This window comes from Tenrec ecaudatus, chromosome 11, assembly GCF_050624435.1.
Source record: "Tenrec ecaudatus isolate mTenEca1 chromosome 11, mTenEca1.hap1, whole genome shotgun sequence".
Lineage (NCBI taxonomy): Eukaryota > Metazoa > Chordata > Mammalia > Afrosoricida > Tenrecidae > Tenrec > Tenrec ecaudatus.
Genome location: NC_134540.1, coordinates 51,294,126 through 51,316,776, shown reverse-complemented (window position 1 = coordinate 51,316,776; position 22,651 = coordinate 51,294,126). Strand labels below are relative to the sequence as shown.

The window sequence follows — 22,651 nt, the reverse complement described above, 5'->3', positions numbered from 1 at the left end:
TGACCTGCCACTCATGCTTGTGCCTTGTGGGCTGAGGTGGGTTGAAAAACAGATAGCCTTGCACGTGAAGAGGTCCAGTGTCCAGCCCTGGGGGGCACAGCTGTGCCGCGTGCGCAGCAGCGGGGACAGTTTTGTCGAGACTCCCGGGAAGATGAGAGGGATGGCCGAGGAGGCTCACTGTGTGGTTAACTGGAAAAGACCTAACTTTCCAAATAGGAAAAGCATCTATTGACAGACCTGGAGCAGTTACTGTCTGCTCTTAAGGTTTCCTACAGATGCAAGAGAGAATGTCCTCGCGCTTTCTGCCTGCCTGCCTGTGGCAGCCATGATTGAATAGGGGAGGACAGTGATGACCGAGAGAAGCAAGGAGAAAGTTCCAGGAAAGGACTGTGATGTCACACAAGTGTTGCATCATTTGTCCTATAGCTGGTCATTTAAAAGCAGAAACATTTACGCAGGTGAGAGGCAGGCCAGTGAGCCCCCTTGAGTCTGGCATAGTGTGAACAGCGTGAATTAAGTTGGCATTCTAGAATTTGTTCTGGGGCTTAAAAGTCATACACCACCGAAGTCGAACAGATCAAGAGCACCAGGAGATGGTTTTTGATAAAATTGTCCTATAGGTACCCAGTTTGGGGATAAAGTAGCCACTAGGTTCTTAAATCTGTTCACTGCAGGTGCCAGTAACAGAAATTACTGGGAGAGTCAGGTTGCTATTGAGCCAGCCATTTTTGAACTTTTGCTGTGGTTAAACCTTAAAACGAAGGTTCCTGACTTGGAACCTTGTCTTCGCCATGCCACAGGTTAGATGGCATGAGGACATTTCTTGTGTTTCCAGTCAACAGCACTTTGAATCTGCTCCCACCATTGTTGACAGCTCTCTAACCTTTTGACTGCCCCCTACATCTATGCTCAAATGACACTTGGGTGCCATTGAGTCCCTTCTGATTTAGTGAATTGGCTGCCAGCACCTCCAGGGCCCGTTAACATTCAGACTCACTGCCAGGTTGTTAAACTCCATTGACAGCCTGACAGGTCAGAGTAGGACTGCCCCAGCCCCTCAGCCCACCAGTACTTGTGTGAAGAATCTGCCTTTGGTTGCAGCACATTGGAGTTGACCCTCTAATGACCAGTGAGCAGGTCCCTGTACTGGAGAGCAGGAGGATGTTCAGTCCCTGCCCTCTGCAGAGGACAGCCCCTGGGGGACTGGGAGTGATGACCAAGCTGCAAGCTTAGGTCAGCTGGGGAAGGGGAAGAGCAGTGGACGTAGAAATGAGTTGAATCTACCTTTTTTTAAAAAAGAAATTTCACATTGTGGCAGAGCTGAAGACCTCCACCCCACCCCAGTTTTCCTCAAGCCTTAAAGCAACATTGTCCGTTGTGAAATAACTCCCTATTCTGGGTCCACCCTGATGTGGGCTTTATTTAGTTCTACGTGGATTTGGACCAGGTGGAGGGCTTCCCCTTAATTTCTGGTGTTACACTGGTTTGCACCACGAAGCTTGACACAGGTCTCTGGACCCCTGGGCACCATGAGCTGGGCCATGAGAAGTCAGGGTAGTCAACGTGTCATGTATTTCTGGTTTCCACTGGTTCTGTGCATTTAGACTCCAGGTCTAGCCTTCACAGCCTCTGGTTCAGGACCTCCCACCCCAGGAAGGTTTTCCAGAATTAAGTTCCCTGCCAACTCAAGGACTCCTAGGGAAAGTTAGGACTGCCTGGTGAGTTACCAGGACTGCAGAGTAGAAAGCAGCAATCCCGCAGAGCAGCTGCTGATTTCAAATTGCTGGCCGTTTGGATTGGGTTCCAGCACAACCACTAGGTCTACTTGTGTAGGATAGGAACGGGGAAAGGTAGAAACAAAAGACTTCACTGTGAAAGAAAGGATGGTGCCAAGGGCCCTGTGAGATGGAGACAGCGGGCAGGAAGGGGTGGGAAGCCAACGTTGGGGTTGGGGCAGATTAAATTGTAAATACATTTACTTAAGTGACTGAGTTAGCAGTTGGCCGTGGGGGTAGTGTGGGAAACCCGAGCGAACCCTTCGTCTTACAGGTGGGGGCTGAGGGACGAGGAGCAGTCATGTGGGGGGACTGATGGCCGGGCTGTTGTGCAGGGATGGACCCAGAATAGGGGGCATTTCACAACAACCCTTAGGACACATTTGGTCAAGGTGGGGGGTTAGCAGAATGTTACCCGTCAACCATCTCTGTGTGAGTACATGACAAGTGTGTGATGACATTTGAATTGGGCATTCTGAAAGCCCAAGTCACTGATAAAAAGGCCTTTGATGTCAATTGCTTGGGAGCTGCATACAGGAGCCCTTGGGTGGTGCAAATGGTGAGTTCTGGACTGCTGGGCACCAAACCCTGCCTGGTCCTGCCCCGTGTGCAGTTTGAGCCCACTGTTGAAAGTGCCGGGCCTACCCTGTCACGGGTCTTTCCCTTTTCACTGCCTCTACCAAGCATGATTCCAGGCACTGGTCTTGACAACAGGTCCTCTCGCCATCCTAAAGAGGATTCTGGCTGTGCTTCAAAGACAGGTTTGTTCTTTGGCAGTTACGGTGTTTTCAAGGTTCTTTGGCAGCACCGTAATTCAAGTGCAGTTCTGTGTTCAATGACTGTGAACCAAAGGGCGCACACTGGTAGGCCCAGGAGATCCTGAAGGTGCCTCAGCAGTCTGCTGAAAGGTCTCAGGCCAGAGACCCTGTGGAGCACAACTGTACTCTACATGGATCGCCAGTCAGAAAGCGCTAGAACAATACTCAACCAGCTTGAGTAAAACATCCCAAGTTTTTGAGGTGCTTATGTACATGGAGTTGGGAAGCCTTGGCTCGCAGCCAGAATACTCAGTAAGTGGAATGAGGCTTTTACATGATACATTTTAGGGACTTGTAATTCACACAAAGATCACTTGTGATTCACAGTAGAAGACCCTGCGGTCCCTGGGAACCTTGATGCCCTAAGGCAGGCATCCTCAAACTACAGCCCGCTGGGTGTTTTTGCCACATTTTGGTTTTGACTTCAAAATAAGATGTGCAGTGTGCATAGGAATTTGTTTAAAAAAATTTTTTTGAAACTATAATCTGGTCCTTCAATAGGTCTGAGGGACAGTGAATGGCCCTGTTTAAAAAGTTTGAGGACCCCTGCCCTAAGGGTTACAAGCTGGGTAGCAACATTAACCATGAGATCAGCAGTTCAAAGCCAACAGCTGCTGTACAGGACGAAGATGGGGCTTTCTACTCACATAGAGTTAGAATGTAAAATCCCAATGGGCAATTCTGCCCTGTCCATTAGGGTCACTGCTGAGGATGGGTGGGAGGGTGGTAGACTCTCACCGCCCAGGAGAGGAGCCCTGGTGGTGTGCTGGTTACGAGTCAGGCTGCTAACCTGAAACTCAGCCGTGTGGGACTGCAGGCCTTTTCCCATGAAGATTTATAATGGAAACTCCGTGAGTTCTGCCCTTTAGGGTCACTGTGAGTCGGTTGACTACAAGAGGCGTGTGTGTTCTTGCCTGGCACACCTGCACTATTACCATGAGGCTGGGCAGTGGAAGAAAAGCCTGGTGATTTCCCAAAAGTCAGTTGGTGAAACCCTGTGGAGCACAAGTCATTTCAGAGCTGGTCGCGAGGGTGGAGAAGCACGCAAGGTTCATTTTGCAAATCGGTATTAGTACCACATAGCCCTTAATCCTAAGGTGCAGTTTACAGGCCTTGGGGGTCTGAACCTTGCCACGGTCCAGCCGCAGCGGGTTTGGGTCCCCCGCTAGGTGGGTAAGGCTTCGATGCGTGGGAGGCAGAAATCACTCAAAGGTTGCGGTGACTGTTCCAATGTTATTCATGTAAAGCTTCAACTTATATATTCTTTTTCTTGGCTTAAAGCTTATGGCCTGAGATCATACATTAGGAAATTCTCAGGCCACAAGACCGTAACAAGTTACATCAATCACATCATGATTCTTAGTTAAAAATTAGTACATCTTGAAACAAACTCATACAAGGGTGACAGACATAAACCTAACAATAACTGAGCACACTTCATCCAACTAGGGCGCATTATTCTATGAAATCAATAAAGCATTAATACATTTCATTATCAATCACAAAAATTACTTGACAGGCTTTGGCTGTTCTTTCTTAGCCTGTTCCTCTAGGGCTTTCATTTCTTGTTCTTTCTTTTCCACTAAGTTCCCATAAATTAAACTCCCCAAAGTATATCTGCACCAAGGCATGAGTTGCCTCACAATAGTAGCTTTGCTTCAGTGGACTTCAAACATCACGGAGGCCCTCTTCTTGCTAACCGTTCCATAAAACTTAAACTACTGAAAGGAACTTGTACACCTTCTTTGTTAACTATTCTTTTGCCATTTTCATTGTAAGCCCTCGTATAAGGTAAATCAGGGCCAGGAACTCGATTCCTCTGTGGGTTATTTCCCGGAGGGGGTGCCGTATTTTGCCCCCTATGCGGTAACCAAGAGAAGGAAAGGGGAAAACTGAATGATAAACTTTTTTAGAATCTTGCAGAAAAGCACTCCAAGTAATTATGGCGAGGCCAATCGTCCAAATGCATGTCGAGAGCGGGTTTGGGCAGCCACCTCCCACCGTCCAGCTTCTCTGAAGCCGGGCCAGGCGTCGTTCCACTCTGTCTTCGATGTCACGCGGCAGGACTGGTCCCCTCAGAACTGTCTCCCCAAAAGAGCTGTGTGTGTCCCTGTGTTTTCAGAGTTTGCTTTAGACAGCTTTGTGATCTGCCAGGGCTATGGGCCACACTGGAAGCTACTAGACCGGAAAACAGTTTTCTCCTTTTTGCATAAAATGGTCAGCTGTTCCTTTTCATAACATTTAGTATTTCATTATTCCAAAGGAGAGCCACCTCAAGTGCTCAACATGTGCGGCTAAAGATAAGGTGCTTCCATTGAAGTTTGTTGTTTTTTTTTCAACTTGTAGTTTCAGGCAAGTTCAGATAATGATAAGCCTATTGCCACCCAATTGACTACGACTCAGTGTCCCTGAAGGACTGGGCAGCCCCGTCTGTTGGGTTTCTGTACAGAAATAGACTGCCACCTTTCGTCCACAGCAGCTGGGGGACTTGCGCCCATCGGCCTGTAGGCCAGCTGCTGAGTGCATTAGCCACTACCACCAGCGGCAGATGGCTTACATGCTGGGCTGCGAGCCAGAGTCAGCAGTTCAAAACCACCAGCCTATCCTCGGGAGAAAGAGGCGGCCTTCTACTCCCAATAAAGAGTTCCTGTCTTAGAAGCCACAGGGCAGTTCTAAGTTCTACTCTGTCCCACAGGATCACTGTAAGCTGTTCGGTTTACATTGATTCCTCAGTTCCTGCTGGTCCATCCCTTGTTCAATGCACCAGTCGTCCGTTTTCTCACCTCCCACGTGTCTGCAGTCCACTGGAGGACATGTTTTAACGGACGCACCCCACCTTATTTTGGTGTGGTATATAAATTATGGATTTGTGCTTCTGTGTATGTTTTGTTGACTGGCATTTACAATTCCTCCCAGGAGAATCTCGGGAGTGCAGGTGGGAGTCACTCAGGGTCTCCCTCGGTTGTTCACTCCCCTCCTAGCGTCCACTAGCTGTCTTTGTTCACTGAGGGGAGAGTGTGCTCTTTGCTGAGGGACATGGAAAAGCAAGGAGCAGGGAGCACACGTTGGGGGGTGCTATTGGGCTGAGGTGGTTGGAAACCACCAGCCACTTGCTCCACAGGAGAAAGACACAGTTCTGCCCAGTCCAACAGCGTCACAAGTCGGCCAGACCCAGGGGTAGTGGGTTTGGTTTGGGTTTTGCCTGTGGGAGCCAAGCGGAGAACGCAGAGTGGGAACGTCAGGTGACTGTGTGCTCAGCCTATGGGAGAGGACACAGTTTATTTGACAGTACGCTAAATGTACGTACACTTTAATTTCAATAAATCATTTTATTGGGGGCTCTTACAGTTCTTCCAACAAACCTTACATCAATTGCATCAAGCACATTTGTTATACAGTATTTTCATTTGTTATACAGTATTTTTGAGTGTTTTAAAACTTATTTTATTGGGGCTCATACAACTCATCCCCATACATACGTCCATGTGCCAAGCACATGTGTACATTGGTTGCCATCATCATCCTCAAAACATTTGCTTTCTACTTGAGTCCTCAGTATCAGCTCCTCATTTTCCCCTCCCTCCCGCTCCCCCTTCCCTCTGTACAGTATTTGTAATTGAACTGTGAGGCTAAGATAGTGGAAATCTAACTGCATTCTTGGCGATTTCCCTGTTGGGTAAAGGCGGCAGATCGGCGTCGCTGGTGGCGTAAACCGTTAAACTGGCTGCTCCCGGGGCCTGGTGATCTGCTTCCGGTTGGTCGCAGCCTTGCACATCTGTGTGGAGTGCTTCTGCACACGTGGGACACTGACTCTTGGGCAGCTCGCAGGAGCCAGTGAGCTGCTGTCGGCTCATGGCAGGGGTGATAATGACCTTCCCCAGCACATAATTGACTATCTCCTGGGGTTGGGGGTGATGAGGACGTGACTGGCACATCACAGACAAAAGGGAACGATTCTAAAGAGTGCTATGGTCATTCCCCTTTCCCTTGTCATGTAGGTCAAGTACCCAAGTGAGCATTCGGCCCGGGAGAAGAACCTGGCAAGTGAAATGGAAAACCTGCACCTGTAATTCCAAATGAAACTCCATGCCTATTGACAGCGCTGGGCAGTCATGGACACGGTACAGAATGAAGGGCTAGGTGGGCGTCCGTGCTCGTGTGACCCATTCGAATGTCTTCCTCCCTGAAGAGTCCCTTTCCTGGCGGTCCCCCCAGGAGTGATGGGATGTTCATTTTGTGGAGAACAGGGGCTGTGTGTCAGTCCCCCGACTGACCGCCACGCGGTGAGCAATATGTGTGGGTAACAGAAGTAAAAGTGATTGAGACTTGACATTTGGTTCCGTAATATGCAACTTGTTCTGTTCTTCTCTGTAGTTGAGGGAGAAGGAGCAGTGGGTGGGAGAGAGGAACATGAAAGTAGCAGAATTCCCAGCCTCCCAGAGCAATGTTGAGTCAGTCCTGGCTCGCACCCCTGCCTACAACAGACGACATCGATGCTGTGTTGTTGGAGCCAAATCATTTTATGGGGGGCTTGTACAACTCTTACCACAATCCATCCATCTTGTCACAAGCACATTTGTACATTTGTTGTCATCCTCATTCTCAAAATACTTACTTTCTATTTGAGCCCTTGGTATCAGCTCTTCATTTTCCCCCTCCCTTCCTGCTCCCCCTCTCTCATGAACCCTTGATAATTTATAAATTATTATTTTGTCATATCTTACACTGTCCGACGTCTCCCTTCATCCACTTTTCTGTTGTCTGTCCCCCAGGGAGGAGGGTATATATAGATCCTTGTGATCGGTTCCCCCTTTCTACCCCCCTTGCCCCCCAGTGTTGATCCACTTTTCACCACTTCCCTTTTTCCTAGATGCCTGCTTCGACAGTCCAGTTTCCAGGCATCAGCAGACTTTTGAATCTAGAAGACCCTGAAGACTCCACTCCCACAGGCTTTGCTGGACTCGCGTGTCACGCTGGCTGACACCTCAGAAATCAGCTCTCCTCAGTCACATTTCCAGTGCCCTCTGACCCAAGGGTCCCCCTCCAGCACCAGCTCCAGCGAGGGTCTGTTACCGCTCTTCAGGCCTTCAGTCTCTGACAAGGTTTCAGAGCTCTGGGAAGGTTTTCAGCGGCTCCTCCTCCAAGGGGGGAGGGAGTTCTTCCTTGTCTGTTCTTAGTTAAAACCTGTTCCCTTTGGGTGGCCCTGCCGGCGTTGGAAATACCAGTGACAGTGACATATCCTCCAGCATCACAGCCACACACAAGCCACCCCAGTACGACAAACAGACAAGTGGTCCGCTCTTCAGAATGTCCTAATTTGTCCTTTTTTTCGTTTGCATGTCAAGCACTCTAGCGGGGCAGAGGCTACACATTGGGCTGCTAACTGCAAGGTCAGCCAGACCAGTCTCAGCTCTGCGGGACAAAGACAGGGACCTCTCCTCTTGTACAGAGAGGCCGGCTCAGAAACCCCAAGAGCAGTTCTCCCCTGTCCGGTAGGGTTGCTGGGCATGGGCTTGTGGTGGGGGAAGAGAATTTTATTTGTATGTAAAGTTTCCGGTAAGGTATTAGATATTAGGTAGCTATTCTTACACACCAGCGTGGCTGCTACTGCAGAGCTGCTAGAAACTGCTGTAGATCTCCTTTTAGGGGATTTTTTACATGTATGTACCCTATGCTGCCCCTCCTTTATCTGATTCTGCCTTAATTTAACATTTATCTGCCAGCAGATTCTCCCACTTCTGAGGTCCTTCTGGCAGCTTCAAATATTAGACCGCTTTAAACTCAGCCTCTCCTCTCCCTGTAACCGACCTGAGAATCCTCTGACTCTTCACAGGTCCTCTTCATCGTCACAGGTCCGGTAGGCACAATTGTACAGCGATAATAAAGATTATAGTAAAGTCATAGCATGAGAGATAGAAGAGAGATTGAAATAATGGAGTCAGATACATTTCATAGTAGCATGCTCACCTCAGCCCCGGTGGTCCACATGGAGAGAGAGATTTATTGCTAACCAAAGCTTTTATATTCTCTTGGGACATTCAAGCCCCCTTATTACAGGTGAAAGCATATGTTACAGGAAAGGGTTATGCTACAGGTAGTGTAGTAATGGGAGGGGGTGATCTAGGGGTATCCACACAATAGGAAGGGGAGGTAATGGGATACACGTGTGACAAGATGGGCAGATCCCAGATTCAGGATGGCAGCCTAACTGGATGTCACTGAGCCGGTGTGACCTGTTCTCTGGCTCACTATAGAAACCATTATCAGCAGGGGGTAAACCCACCCTGCAGGGACCAAACTGAGGGCAGCAAGCCTTTAGGGAGAAATAGCCCATTGTCCTTTACTGCAGGGAGTGGGCCCCTCGTGTGGTGGGACCAGACAGTAGTCCGGCAACTGACTGCCTTCAGGGAGGTAACTTGACAGTCATTTACCATTAGCTGCAAGGAGTGTCCTAAGTCTCACACATATTTGGGGGAGAGGACTTGGGAGAAATCTGTTTCCCACAGTGACTTAAAGGAAACTCCTTTGATAAACCCTGGCTCGGTGATATTGGTAGAGGGCTCTTAAAGCCAACTCCCAGCATCAGTCTGGTAATGCTGGTGCAGCTTCTACCACAATCCTTGAAAGCCACTCAGTTCCCAAAGCTACTTCAACCAAACAAGTAGACGCCACCACTCCTTCCTTGACCCTGCAAAGCTGCTGAAGACAAGTGTTTGGGTGATCTGCCGAACTGCAGTCCCTGCCTCCAGCATTCCAGGGAGCTTGTCTCTCCGGGCAGGGAGGGGCCACACAGCCCCTTCCCCACCTCTCAAGGCCAGAGCTGGACTGTGCAGCCTCTTCCCCCACATTCCAGAAGCTGGTCTGTGAAGGACACGGACTCTGCAGCTGCGCACTGGGAAGCCTCCCTTCTTATCAGCACCAGCACCAGCAGCTCTCTCCACCTCGTTTGCATGCTTCTCTGACCCAAATATCCCACTGCCCCACCGAGTGGCACGATTTCCCTGACTTAATAAAGCCGCTCTTAACCTTCGTTCTTTATCTCAATCCTAACTCCTCTCATTGTCTCAGTGTTGACCTCTCAAAAAGTCCATGAATATTTTTATACATTTTAAAGTGTGCATTTTAAGTTATCATAGGCAGTTACAGAAAAAAAAACAAGGTTTTAAACATCTGATTATACCATGTAAAGTTAAATTTTAGTAGTAGGCTTTCTAAATGCCTGGTTGCCCCATCCTGAAATTGTTCTTAATAAAATATGGGTACACCAACTGAAGGGAGTGCCCCAAACTGAAGAAATCGGAGGAAATAATTTTGCTTGTGCATCTGTTAAACAGGCTGTCCCAAATTAGTCCTTTCACCAGGCTGGGCTCTAGAGGCTGCCAAAGTCTACGCTGTGGGTCAGGTATCAGGCTGGAGGCATCTCCTGACTTGTCACCTGTCACCGCTGACAAATCCTTGGTCAGCCGGTGAGACAGCAGACCACTAGCTGTGAATCAAAGGCTGACAGGTGAGACGGCAGCTGCTGATGCAGAGGCTCGGGATGCACGGGGTTGGGAGGCAGTCCAGCAGGCCACTGGCTCATTTCAACTCGATACAGTCAGATTATGACACGCCAGATACTGGCTCTGGATCCAGCAAAAGGGCAGGAGAGCTTGGCCTGAAAGTTCATATGTGTTGGAAGCAGGTCAGGCCCCTAAAGAAATTCTCTTTCCAATTGACTGGCTGCTTATAGTATATTTCTCATCACGAACGTGATTACCTTGTGCCATATCTCTTCTTGGAGGATGACAACACCATATCTGCCAAACCACGAGAACCGTGTCCCAGCCAGGTTGGCATTACAACCTTCATCACTTTATACCAAAGGGACTTACAGAGGGGTGAGTAAATAATTTATTTCAAAGGAATCGGAACAGTGCAGGTTATGATGAGACAGAGGTTAAAGACGTTCCAAATTGCTGTACCACTCTATGCTCTGTACCATCGACTCCTCCTGGTCCCCTCAGTACTTGCCTGCTCATCTCAGGGCTCAACTGACTGCAGCGTTTCACAGAAGTCACACATTGACAAGGAAATGGCGCACGTGGTTGTGGAGGTTAGCAGTTCCCAAATCCGGGGTCAGGCATTAGGCTGGAAGCTCCTCCTGACTTCCCGTGAAAAAGTGGAACGATGAACTCCAGTTGGCAGATCACCTGTCAGACTGCTGGCTTGTTGGCTGTGGGAACTGGCAAATCAGGCCAGACAACAGGCTGCAGACTGGAGTTCTCAGAACCAGAATCAGAGAACAGTGAGGCCCATGTAGGACGCAGAGGAGGCGGAGAGCGCTTTGTCTGAATCTGCATAGATGTTGGGTGCAGACCACAGCCTCAGGGAAACTCCCCTGAACTTGAGCAAGGCGGTGCCAGTGTGACTTGTAGGGATGGTGACCCGGGTAAGGGTGGTGATCTGAATCATATCTCCAGACATTCGGCTGGTGGGTGGGTGGGGAACACGGTATTTTAAAGATGCTTGCCTGTCTGCTCTTTGGCAGTGTCCAATCTATCCAACGGGAAACATAAAATAGACGCACACAGTAGAGGGACTGCTGGCGGCTTGGATGCGCCTGCAGACAACCTAGAGAAAATGCACAGAGCACTGTTTTAGGCTCACATCCTAAGAGCCAGGAAAGGCGGATGTCTGCCTGCGGGGATGGCAGGGACCTCCCGAACGGTGCCTTTGTCTCCCCGAGGCCTGTGGGTGGGCGCGCTGGCAGGAGAGCCACCTTTAGGACGCTCCCTCACCTCATGGGGGCTTGGCCCACCGGCCTGTGCCACCTGGGTGCCCACCGGGACTCAGACACCCAGCATCTTCCCTGCCAGGCCAGGACGCTTCGGGACCAAGCTGGCTTCCCTCAGGGCCGGCGGTCTGCAGCGTGAGGACCCGCCAGGCCTGGCCTGGGCTTGTCTTGGGCGCTGCCCAGGGCTTCTTCCAAGCCGAAGGCAAATGTTGCCCCCGCAACGCCTTCATCTTTGTAGTCCCTCCGCCACGGCCTTTTCCTTTTGGAATGTACGGGAACTTGATAGTGTTCCTGTTTATTTCCAAAAGGCCTCCTTACTCCTCTCCTCCTCCTCCAGAACCCTACGATCCTAGGACTGCACGAAGCGGCACAGGCCGATCCCGCCGCAGAGGCGCTCACTGGCCTGGGAAAACCACCGCGGACTTTCTCACGGGTGCGCCGGGTCTCCCCCTGGGGCTCAGACCTCACAGGTGCGCCAGGTCTCCCCGTGGGGCTCAGACGAGGTATCCCCGCGAGGCGCCGCCTGCGTGCGGACCGGTTCTCCCAGGTACCCAAGCATCCGTCCGTCTGCGGGATGGGACGCAGTGCGGACAGGGACAGGGAAGAACAGCGTGGAGTCCATCTTTTTGGTACTCTCGGGCCCTCGGAACCAGAGAATGGAGCAGACGCTGTTGTACGAGGGAAATTTACAGAGTTCGTGGGGGAAATGGAATGAAAAGGTGATGGATTTTTTCCCCACGAACTTTTGGAAGTCCTTCGTGCTTTTACAGTCCGTGAGAGAGAAGCCCACGCGTGGCTCGTTGCTTAGCAACGTAGAGTCAACGGATTAATAGAACCAACAAGGACACAGTAAAGTGAAAACGTACAGTGAGAGGCAGGTGGTGCAGAGCGCGGGGCGGCTGCTCGGTCTTATTATCGAAACCCTTGCCGGTCGGTCGACGGAATCCCAGCGAGCGTGCCCCTGGGGATGGACGTGAGCTGTTGGTGCGCTCAGTTCAGCCCGATTCTGTTCCCCATTTACTGTGTGGACATTCTGACACGACCGGCATGGTTTGCATGGATTTGTGGTCTACTCTTTCAACAGATACGCATTAGGCCCTCATTGTGAAACGCATCTAAAGTGATCGTCTATTTTAGGGGCCCTTGGTAGCTGACAGTGGGTTTGGAGTGGCTGCTAACTGCAAGGTCAGCAGTTTGAAAGCACCGGCTGCTCCTAGGAAGGAAGACGTGTCTTTCTACTTCCTTAAGACATAGCCGCTGCTCTACCCTGTCCTCTAAGGTCACTGTCACTGGAGGGGTCTATGGCAGTGGGTGAGACATATTTCAATTTTTAAATTGTGAATTAGGTGGGGGTTTACATAGCAGATCAACATTTTTTTTCCAGATCAACATTTTTACATTCCACATTTCAACCCACCCCATGACTTGCCTGATCCCCTCTCTCCCCTTTTCCCACCTCCCATCCCCATCCCCCAAGGGGACACCCTCTGACCTGTGACTTTTCCTTCCTCCCTCCCCTCCCACCACCAAAGTCTGTTACTTGGGTATGGAAACCTTTTCTTACATGTGTGGGTAAAATGTCATTGGGCTCCTACAGTGCTGTCCTTTTGTGATGACTCACTTCACTCTGCACCGTGCCCTCTGACCCCTGAACACACCCTGAGGCGTCTCAGTGTCATCTTGATTCTTCGTTGATGTAGGATCCCGTGGGGTGTAGGTACCAAAGGTCCTGGATCGTCTCCCACCTGTGGGCCCTGAGGTTGCTTCCGTCTCCTGCCGTGTTCAGCGTCCACTGCCGTGTTCAGTGTCCACTGCCGTGTTCAGCGTCCCTCATTTCTGAGGGCATATGCCAAGTAGAGGGATGGAGGGAAAGCCCGGCCGCTTTCCACAGGGGATGTCCGATTTTACAGCCCCACTAGCGGTGTGTGAGAATTCTAATCTCTCCGCACCTCCTCCAGCATTTGTTCTTTTCTGCTCTTTTGAACTTTGCCATCAAGTCTTGGGTGAGGTGTTATCACACTGGGCTTGGCTTTGCACCTCGCAGAGGGCTGGCAGTAGTGAGCATTTCTTCACGTGCCTGGATGTCTGCTTTGCTGAACTGTCTGCTCATGTCCTCTGCCTGTTTTTCAATTGGGTCACTTGTCTTTTTCTTGCTGAGGGGTTGACGTGTTCCAGATTACTCTCCGGGCAGATCATAGGTTTATATTCCATAACTCCTAAGCATCTGATTCCACTTAATCACTACAATCTCCTAGATGTACCATCGCTTATCGCCCCTCTTGGTATCTCCATCCCTCCTCCTTTGCTAACCCTTGGAATCTTGGCGTGCAAGAAATACTGCCCTTGGGCTCTGAAATGAGCGCTTACCTCACCGTGGGATTGTCTTTCATAAAAATGTTTTTTTCATTTAAATTGTTGTTGAAAGACTACAGAGCCGCACACACGCCAATCCAACAATTTCTCCGTGTGTGCTTCAGTGGCGTGGCTTACATGCTTCGATTTGGGCAAAGAAGCTTGCCCCCTTTCCGGCACTGAACTGGTCCGTTAGCATGAACTCACTGCCCGCTAGCCTTCCTTCAGGCCTTTATGGTTGCTATGAGTCTGAAACGACTTGAGAGCAGTTGGCTTGGTTTTCGTTGTCCTTTGATTCCTGACAGTGTGTTGTGCTCTCTACCTGGCTTTCTCTCTTCCCACACTACCCTCCTGGAAGAAAAGCAACACTCTGGAGAGAAGAGGAGGAGAGGGGGAAGAAACCTGAGACCTGGCCCAGGTCAGTTGATTCTGAAAGCAATCAACTTGACAAACAGAAGCGGAATGGAATCCATCATTCTTGGAATTCTAAACTATTGAGCAAAATGTAACAAACTTTGCAACTATATCTCCAAGACCTCTCTCGGGAGAAGGAGACTGGGCTGTGAGCATCTACCTGCTTCCTTAAAACCTGTACAGCCAACAACCCTAACCCTGAGCCAGACTCCTGCTGATGTACGCTAACTGTGAGAAAGAATGAGAAGCAGCACAGCTGCAAAAAATATACAGGTAACGTCTATCTTCTTAGAAATCACACTCCTAAATGTGGCCTTAGAAATGTATGTATAGGCCTTTCCCCGGCCGGCAGTTCCTGTGAAAGTCTTGAAGCTGCAGGAGTTTGCCAGAGCGCTGGCAGCCTGCCTCAGAACGTCTGGGGGGCTGACAGTCCCTGAATGGGTAGACATGGTCCAGACAGCCAAGCATAGACAATTTGCTCCCTGTGACGAGAACTGGGTCCACACGAGAGCTGCCTCCACAGCATGGCACCTGTACCTTCAGGGTGGCACTGCGGTCAGCTCCATGGCCAAGATCTAGGGGGGTGGCAGAGAAACGGTATCACACCACTTCAGCTGGGGCTCCAGGAGCGTGGTCCGCCGTGTCCTTCAAGCCCTGGGGGTGGGGAGGGGGGGACTCAAGATGGTGGAGAAGGACCAAGACGGCAGCTCAAACTGACACCTCAGAGACAGAGGGATCTGGACAGACTCGCCGGACAGCTGACAGCTGCCAACAGGAAACTTTAGAACAAATAATGCTGGGTTAATACATTTCCTCGTTCATTTAAAAAACAGATGTATGAATTGCTGGAGAGACGAGTGTGGAAGATCAAAGGCATAAATCGGACGCGGGCAGTTAGAAGTCTTGTCAGTTGATCTCGTCTGGGATGCATCATGGACCTGATCTGGGTTTCAACATTTCCTGTGTTTTTGTTTTGTTTGTTCATGTTAGGGTGTCTCTCGGAGTGTTATGTCATTGGAAGCTACCCGCTTGAAGTTGTGTGACCTGTTTTTCTGTGTTTTTTTAAAAACATTTTATTAGGGACTCATACAACTCTTATCATAATCCATACACACATCAATTGTATAAAGCACATCTGTACATGCTTTGCCCTCATCATTTTCAAAGCATTTGCTCTCCACTTGTTTTTCTGTGTTTTGTATATGAGAACCAGGATTGATGACCCTCTAGGGACAGCAGGTAGGATAAGGGTTTGGATGGGTGGGTGGGGGTTGGGGGGGTGCAGTAAAAGGGAGACGATGTCAAGGAGTCCAGGAAGAAAATGAATGTTTGGAAACTGGTAGCAAATTGTACAATTCTGCTTGACATGATTGGACTATGGACTGATATATATATATACTCCCAATTAATAATAAAGTTTAAAAGAAAAAATGTATGACTAAGAAAGGAAATTTACCCAATGAACTCGTTTATTGCCAATTTAAGGAGCCCTGGCGGTGCAGTGGGTTGTGCATAAGGTTGGCAGTTCAGACTCACCAGTTGATTGGCAGAAAGACCAGGTTCTGCTACCGTAAAGATGTACAGCCTTGGGAACCCACAGGGCAAGTTCTAATCTGCCCTGGGGTCACTATGCGTCGGAATGGACCTGATGGCAGTATTTGTTTGTTTGTTGACGGGGGTGGGGTAGTTCTATTCAATTAAAGAAACGCCTAGATGACACCGGGATGGTGCAGTTCACTAAAAGACCACCAGACGGCGCCCGCCCGGCCTGTTTTCTGTGGAACGCCAGCTGCCCTTCAAATCTGCACATGCTCCACCACCCGACGCTACATGGCGGCCAGGCGGAGTGCAGACGCAGGACTAAGAACCTGGAAGCCCGGGTACGTGGGCAGAAAGATGGCTGGACTCCTGTTCCAGGTTAGACTCCAAAAGCCCTGACCTCACCGTTTTGAGCTGTGATTTATTGCTGCTTTCGGAGGAAGGCCGGTTTCCCGCTCTCTTCACCGGCGTCGCTCCTGGGGTTTGTCGCACAGGCAGTTCCTGCAAAGTTCCTTGTTTGGAGCCATCAAGTGGCTGCAACTCATAGGGACCCTGTGTCTAACGGAAGGCCACTCAGCGGGTCCTGCCCACTGTCAGGAACCTGGGACGGTTGCAGCGCGGGGTCCACCTTCTCCCTGGGGCGCTCTTTTTCACTGTCCCTCTGTGTCACCAAGCACACTGGACTTCTCTGGCCATTGGTCCCCTGACCACGTGTGCTCCAGCAAATGTCTCCAGCCTTGTTTCTAAGGAGCACCCCTAATCTATCAATCCCACTGAGATTGAGTCCCTGTGAGATTCCCAGGTGGTAAATCTCCATGGGAGTAGGAAACGTCCTCTCTTTCCTGTGGATCAGCGCGGGTTTGAACTGGTGACTCTGGGGTGCTAACTCACAGCCCCCCAAAGGAGAACTTAGAATCACCCGTGGGCATTCCTGGCGGAAACTCTTTACAGGTGTAGAAAGGCTCCTCTTTCTGCCCGAAGGCCACGGGGAGGGAGGAACAGGAGTGAAGCCAACCACACCTGATCAGGACCCTTTGTCCCAGGTCCTCAAAGGTTAACTTTCTGAACACATCCTGGAGCCTTGTTTCAGTGAAGCGTTTGTGGGAGCCTCCTTCACCCTGTTCATGGTGACTCTGTGCTAGCTACTGCTGCCTTATAAATGACCCCACATTCAGTGCCTTCCAACATCCACACACATTCACTGTGTCTAGTTCCTTGGGTCAAGAGTTTGAAAGCAACTTAGGGAGTTTTTGTGTGGGTGTCTCTCAAGGTCAGTCGTGAGCTGAAGGCCCGGCGGGGACGAGGGCGGTGTCCACACAGACTGTAGTTCGATGCCCCGTGTGGTCCACATGACACGGCAGCTGGCTGCCCCTGAGCCTGAGAGCCAACAGAGGCAGGGGGAAGCCCAGGCCTTTCAGGACCTAGGTTGGAAGTCCCACAGCATCATTTCCATGCCTCCCTGTGGCCACGTAGGCCATTGCTATTAAACGTGGATGGGGACGGACAGGAGGAGGAGATCATCTGGGGAAGTACCAAGGACCCCACTTTCAAAATGCATGTTTAAACCTCTTTTGAAAGTATATTTTACCTTGTTTATAGCTATTCCAATGAGCCCTGGGGGTGTAGTGGGTTTGGGACTGGGCTACAACCCCCCCCCTACCCCCAGTTTGAACCCAGCGGGTACCCCACAGGAGAAAGATGAGGCTGCCCCCCCCAACCAATGACAGTCTTGAACCCCCAGGGCCAGATCTCCTCGGTCCCATGGGTGCGATGGGGTTGAATCCACTCAGTGGAAGTGAGTTTGGAGCCTTTTGCTTTTCTTTTACATTATTCTTCCTTAAAGAATGTAGACTTTAACCACTTTTAACATGTGTGCCCTAAATTGATAGTTTTATGAGTACAAAGGCCTGCCTCCTCTGTGGATCAGAAAACCCTACCCGAAGAGGTGGGTTTGCTGGGGGCGCCCTCTCTTTAAACACACGCGCCACCCCAACACCGCCATATGTACCAGAAGGTAAGTCCAGGGTGGCGACCCTGTCACAACATAAGTTTATTCCATGCAAAACCTGTTTACACGTGTCTCTGTGACCACGGGACGGCGGCGGACAAGTCCTCTCACTCACAAACTTGTCTTAGTTTTGTCAGGGAGCCTTCCCCCCCAAAATTCCAGTCAACAGAGTGGCTTCTGAGGATATTTGTTGGGCAAATTCAAGGCAGAGAGTCAGCTCAGAAGGGGAGGGCAACTGTTGTTTGGGTGGGGTCCCAAAGGCATCATTTTGATAGTTCTTGAGGGCGCATGAGGGTCGATCGTGAAGGCGCGTTTCAAACCCTGAACACTGCCGTGGTGAGAAAGAGGAAAGAGGGCTGGCTGCACAGTGGCGCAGAGGACAACACGCTCGCTGTACGAGGGAGCCAGGCTGTGCATGGAGTCTCCCTGGGACCTGGGAAACCTGGCCCCAGCTCCCCCCCCCCCACAGTTCTCATCTGGCGCCTGCAGACTTCGCTTTGTTTCCCAAACTCTAAGAACATGGAGCAGGAACATGACTTGTCCCTCCAGGCCGCAGAGACTGTCATTTTGTCCTGCTGTGAACGAGAGAGCCAAGAGTCCTCCAGGGTAGGGTTAGAGACAGAAACACAGCCGTGGGGACACACAGACGTCGAGACAAGAGCTTCACAGTTTGATATTTTTGTTTAACCAAGGTTTCTATGATTTTAGAGCCCTGATTTGACTTGTACACATATACAAGGGCACTTTTTAAAGTCCTTGGAAAGATCCATGATCTCTTAATTCCATTTCTCCTTGAGCTTTTGAGGCTCCCTTGTGTGCTGTGTGTAATACAAACCCCAGGAAATAGACACCGATGCCAACCCGGGAACCCAGAGCCTCACAGGAACAGATGAAATAAAGGAGGGGACCAAAGACAAAGGAGAAGAAGAAACGGACGGAAAAGAACGTAAGCAGGAACCGGCCAAGCAGCGCAGGGCGCCCGGGTTTGAAGTACTGCGCGCAAGCAGCTGTCCAACCGGAGCGGGGGCAGAGAATTGCTCCACTCCCCAAACTCTGCACCCGCACCCGCACAGGCAGTGGTGGCCAGAGGTGCGACTTTCCCCCTCCCGCTGTGCCCCTGGACTGCCCCGCCCCTCCTACCGACCAGCGCTGGACTGCCTTGTGTTGTTGCTTAGTTTTCTCCCTGTCCCCATTTCCTTTCCTTTTTATCTTCCTTTATTTTATCCCTCTTCCTTGACAGCTAGTCACAAAGCAGGTGTTCCCCGTCCCTGCCGTCCACGTGGTGAGCAGGGCCTGCCCCTGCCTCTGCCCAGCTGGAGGTGAGCATCGCGGAGCAGCTGGAGGAGCAGGTGTGCTGGGCACGGCTGACTGTTCACTGGCTCCCAACTGGTGGGGGCGAGAGGAAAAATGGGGAGGGGGTAAGAAAACAAGAAAGGGGGAGGAAAAGGGGAGACTTAAGAAGACAGAAAAATAAAAGGATGGAGAATCCATATCAAGTAAACGGAACAAAACCTCAAGATCATAAAACAAAAACCAGATTTACAGATACATCTTCTGCCTCATGGATGCTGGAGCATCCCTGAAATTATGGCTCTCAGACTACTTTCACATCTGGAATTGAACGCATCCCCCTCACTCCACAGAACCTCCCATTGTCAACTCTCAACCAAATAATACCACCAGGAAGGTAAACACTCCTCAGAACGATCAATCAATCAATCGATTAGTCAATCCATCAATCATCCCAAATGAAAAGGGCAGCATGTGCCCAGAAATAAAGCTCAGAAGGCAGGTGGGAGAGCCCAGCAAGAAGGACAAATGGAAAACAAAGGGCGGGGGCACGTAGGAGGATCTGTTACACTGTGGGGCTTGCTATCAGCATCACAAAGCAAAATGTGTGTGAATCGGTGAAAGGAAAATCAATTTGCTCTGTAACCTTTCATGCAAATAACAATTCAAAATCTAGTTTATACTTTGTAAATAAATAAGTAAAAACCGGAACTCACTGCCATCGAGTCAATGCTGGCTCATAATGACCTGCTGTGGGTTTCCAAGCTTGTAACGCTTTCTGTTCATGGGAGTAGAAAGCGCAGTCTTTCTCCTGAGGAGCTGCTGGTGGTTTTGAACTGCCAACTCAGTGGATCCCAGCCCAACACAGAACCATGACAGCACTGGAGCACCTTTAGATGAAAGACAGAGACATCTAAAAAATCACAGTCTTGGAAATCCTATAGACAGTCTGTTCTATTCTGTTCTACTAAGCGCCCTTCGAGTTAGAATCAATTTAATGGAAATTAGTTTGAGATTATGTGAGTGCATTTATATACACATTCAAATATTACAGAATATATATATATATCTTCATCTGTGATCACTAGAAAACCCAAACCAGATATCGATATTCAGAAAATGGCTCACGCACTGGTAGAAGTGGCAAGTACAATTCTAGGCAGGTCCCAATTCTATGGATCCTGTGTTCAGCTGGAGGTGTCTCCTGACCCCCACAGCTGCAGTGGTGCTGACTAAGGTCAGCAGGCAGGATGGTAGGCCCCTGGGTTGGCAGGTGCCCTTGCAGGACATTTCCTCAAATTCAAAGAACCTGAGGTTTGATGAGTCAGATGCAGACACTAGACCCATAAAAATAAAAAAAAAATCCCCAGCAAAGTTTTCCACAGCATTCATTTATTTTGGAAGCAGGCCATGGTATACAAGATCAACAAACAAGTCTATTGGACTGCTCTACACATCAGATAAGACCACAGAAGAGGAGATCAAAAGGGTGGTACCCTACACAACAGCCAAGCATAAACTGAAATATCTAGGGATATACCTGACTAAAAGAACAAAAGATTTGTATGGGGAAAACTACAGAACACTATTACAAGAAACTAAGAGTGACCTCAACAAATGGAAGACTATCCCATGCTCGTGGATTGGAAGACTCAATATAGTAACGACGTCAGTTCTACCCAGGGCACTATGTAAGCTTAATGCAATCCTGATAAAAAAATACCATCCGTTTTATTCAAAGAAATGAAAAAACTGATTACCAACTTCATATGGAGAGGGAAGAAACCCAGAACCAGCAGAGAACTCCTCAAGAAGGACAGAGTGGGCGGGCTTGCTTTACCTGACTTTAGTACATACTATACAGCCATAGTGGTCAAAACCGCATGGTATTGGTATAATCACAGATACTCATGCTGATGGAAAATAATACCAAGAAAAAAAATCATCAGCATGCAGCCAACTTACCTTTAATAAGGACCCCAAAAAAATCAAATGGGAAGCAGATGCCCTTTTCAACAAGTGGTGCTGGAAAAATGGATATCTACCAGCAGAAAAATGAAGCAAGACCCTCATCTCACTCCATGCACAAGAATAAACTTAAGGTGGATCACAGACCTCGAGGTAAAACCCCAAACTATTAGGGCCATCAGTGAGGGAATTGGGACCAACCTGAGAACTTTGGCTCAGGGAATACATAGGCTATCAGGAATAGGGAAGGACACAAATAGAGATGAGTTGCACTTGGCAAGTTGGATATACTGAAGATAAAACACCTGTGTACATGGAAAGACTTCATCAAGAGAGTAGTGACAGAGCCCACAGACTGGGAAAACATCTTTAGCAATGACACATCAGACAAAGACCTTATTACTAAAATCTGTAATCTCTGCTAGCTTCCAAAATGAAAAAAAAATTAATTGCCCACTGAGGAGGTGGGCAAAGGACCTGAACAGAAGTTTCACAAGGGCAGAAATCTGAATGGCCAACAAACATATGAAAAAATGTTCCTGATCATTAGCCATAAGAGAAATGCAAATTCAAATAATGAGATATCACCTAACACGCTCAAAGATAGCCCAATTAAAAAAACAGAAAGCAACAAGTGTTGGAGGAGCTGTGGGGAGACAGGAACTCTCATCCACTGCTGGTGGACCTGTAAGTATGTACCAGTCACTATGGAAATCGATCGGGCGATATCTAAAGCAGATGGAAATAGAGCTACCCTATGACCCAGCAATCCCCCTACTGGGCATCTACCCAGAAGAGGCAAGAAACAAACCACGGCCAGACATCTGTGCTCCAGTGTTCATTGTGGCACAGTTCACAGTTGCAAGGCGTTGGAAACAACCCAAATTTCCATCAGCAGATGAATGGATTGAAAAACTGTGGTACAAAAAAAAAAAAAGAGAAAAACTGTGGTACATACAAACAACGGAGTACTACGCAGCCCTAAAAAGCAGTGATGCAAATAAAATAAAATAAAAAGCAATGATGAATGCATGAAGCAGATTGCTGTATGGGAAGAACTGGAGGAAATTATGGTAAGCGAAGTAAGCCAAGCACAAAAGGACTAATACAATATAAGTCTGCTGAGGTAAGCTTAAAAGTACAAAAGGGGCATAGGGAAAAAGCTACTATATACAAACATTCCTGGGGTGAGGTCCAGGTTATATGGCAGGGGCCAGACCAAATTCAGGGATACATATGGTAGCCAACTGTGTTAGTCTAGGTACTTTAGAGAAACAAATCCATAGAAACTCATGTATGAGAGAGAGTTTTATATAAAGTGAGCCTTGCCAGTAAAGCGGGGAACTGGCTAAGGCAGCTGCATCCTGGTCCAACCATCAGAAAACAAGAGACCCTGGAACTCAAAAGGCTCACTTCCTCCAAGACATCCCTGAGGAGAAGCCACATGGACTACCCTGATGCAGCCCTGGGTGCTGGAGCAGCCGTGTGAAGACCCCTGCCAGCACTGAGATGTTTACACGTTCACTGACTCGGCTTTCCTCCTACAGTAGGCATCATTGCGTGTGTTTTGTGAGATGGAGGGGGACTTTGTGGATTGGTGTTGGACATAAGGGCCAATGGGTTAATGTTGGACTTGTGGGCTTGGCCAGTACTGGGTTGGGATGTAATCTTTATATAAAACTCTCTCTTATACATGAGTTTCTGTGGAGTT

The 22,651-nt window shown here is 49.3% G+C and overlaps 1 long non-coding RNA gene and 1 other non-coding gene across 2 annotated transcripts; both read left to right on the top strand.

Annotated features, from left to right (window-relative positions):
* The first annotated feature begins 219 nt into the window (after nt 1–219).
* On the top strand, nt 220–349 carry LOC142461996 (small nucleolar RNA SNORA31). The gene has a single exon (XR_012787148.1). It is a non-coding gene; the product is annotated as a small nucleolar RNA SNORA31 (small nucleolar RNA).
* Nucleotides 242–9,623, top strand: LOC142461272 (uncharacterized). The gene is made up of 3 exons (XR_012786868.1): nt 242–458; nt 6,592–6,876; nt 7,464–9,623. It is a non-coding gene; the product is annotated as an uncharacterized LOC142461272 (long non-coding RNA).
* The last annotated feature ends 13,028 nt before the right edge of the window (nt 9,624–22,651 follow it).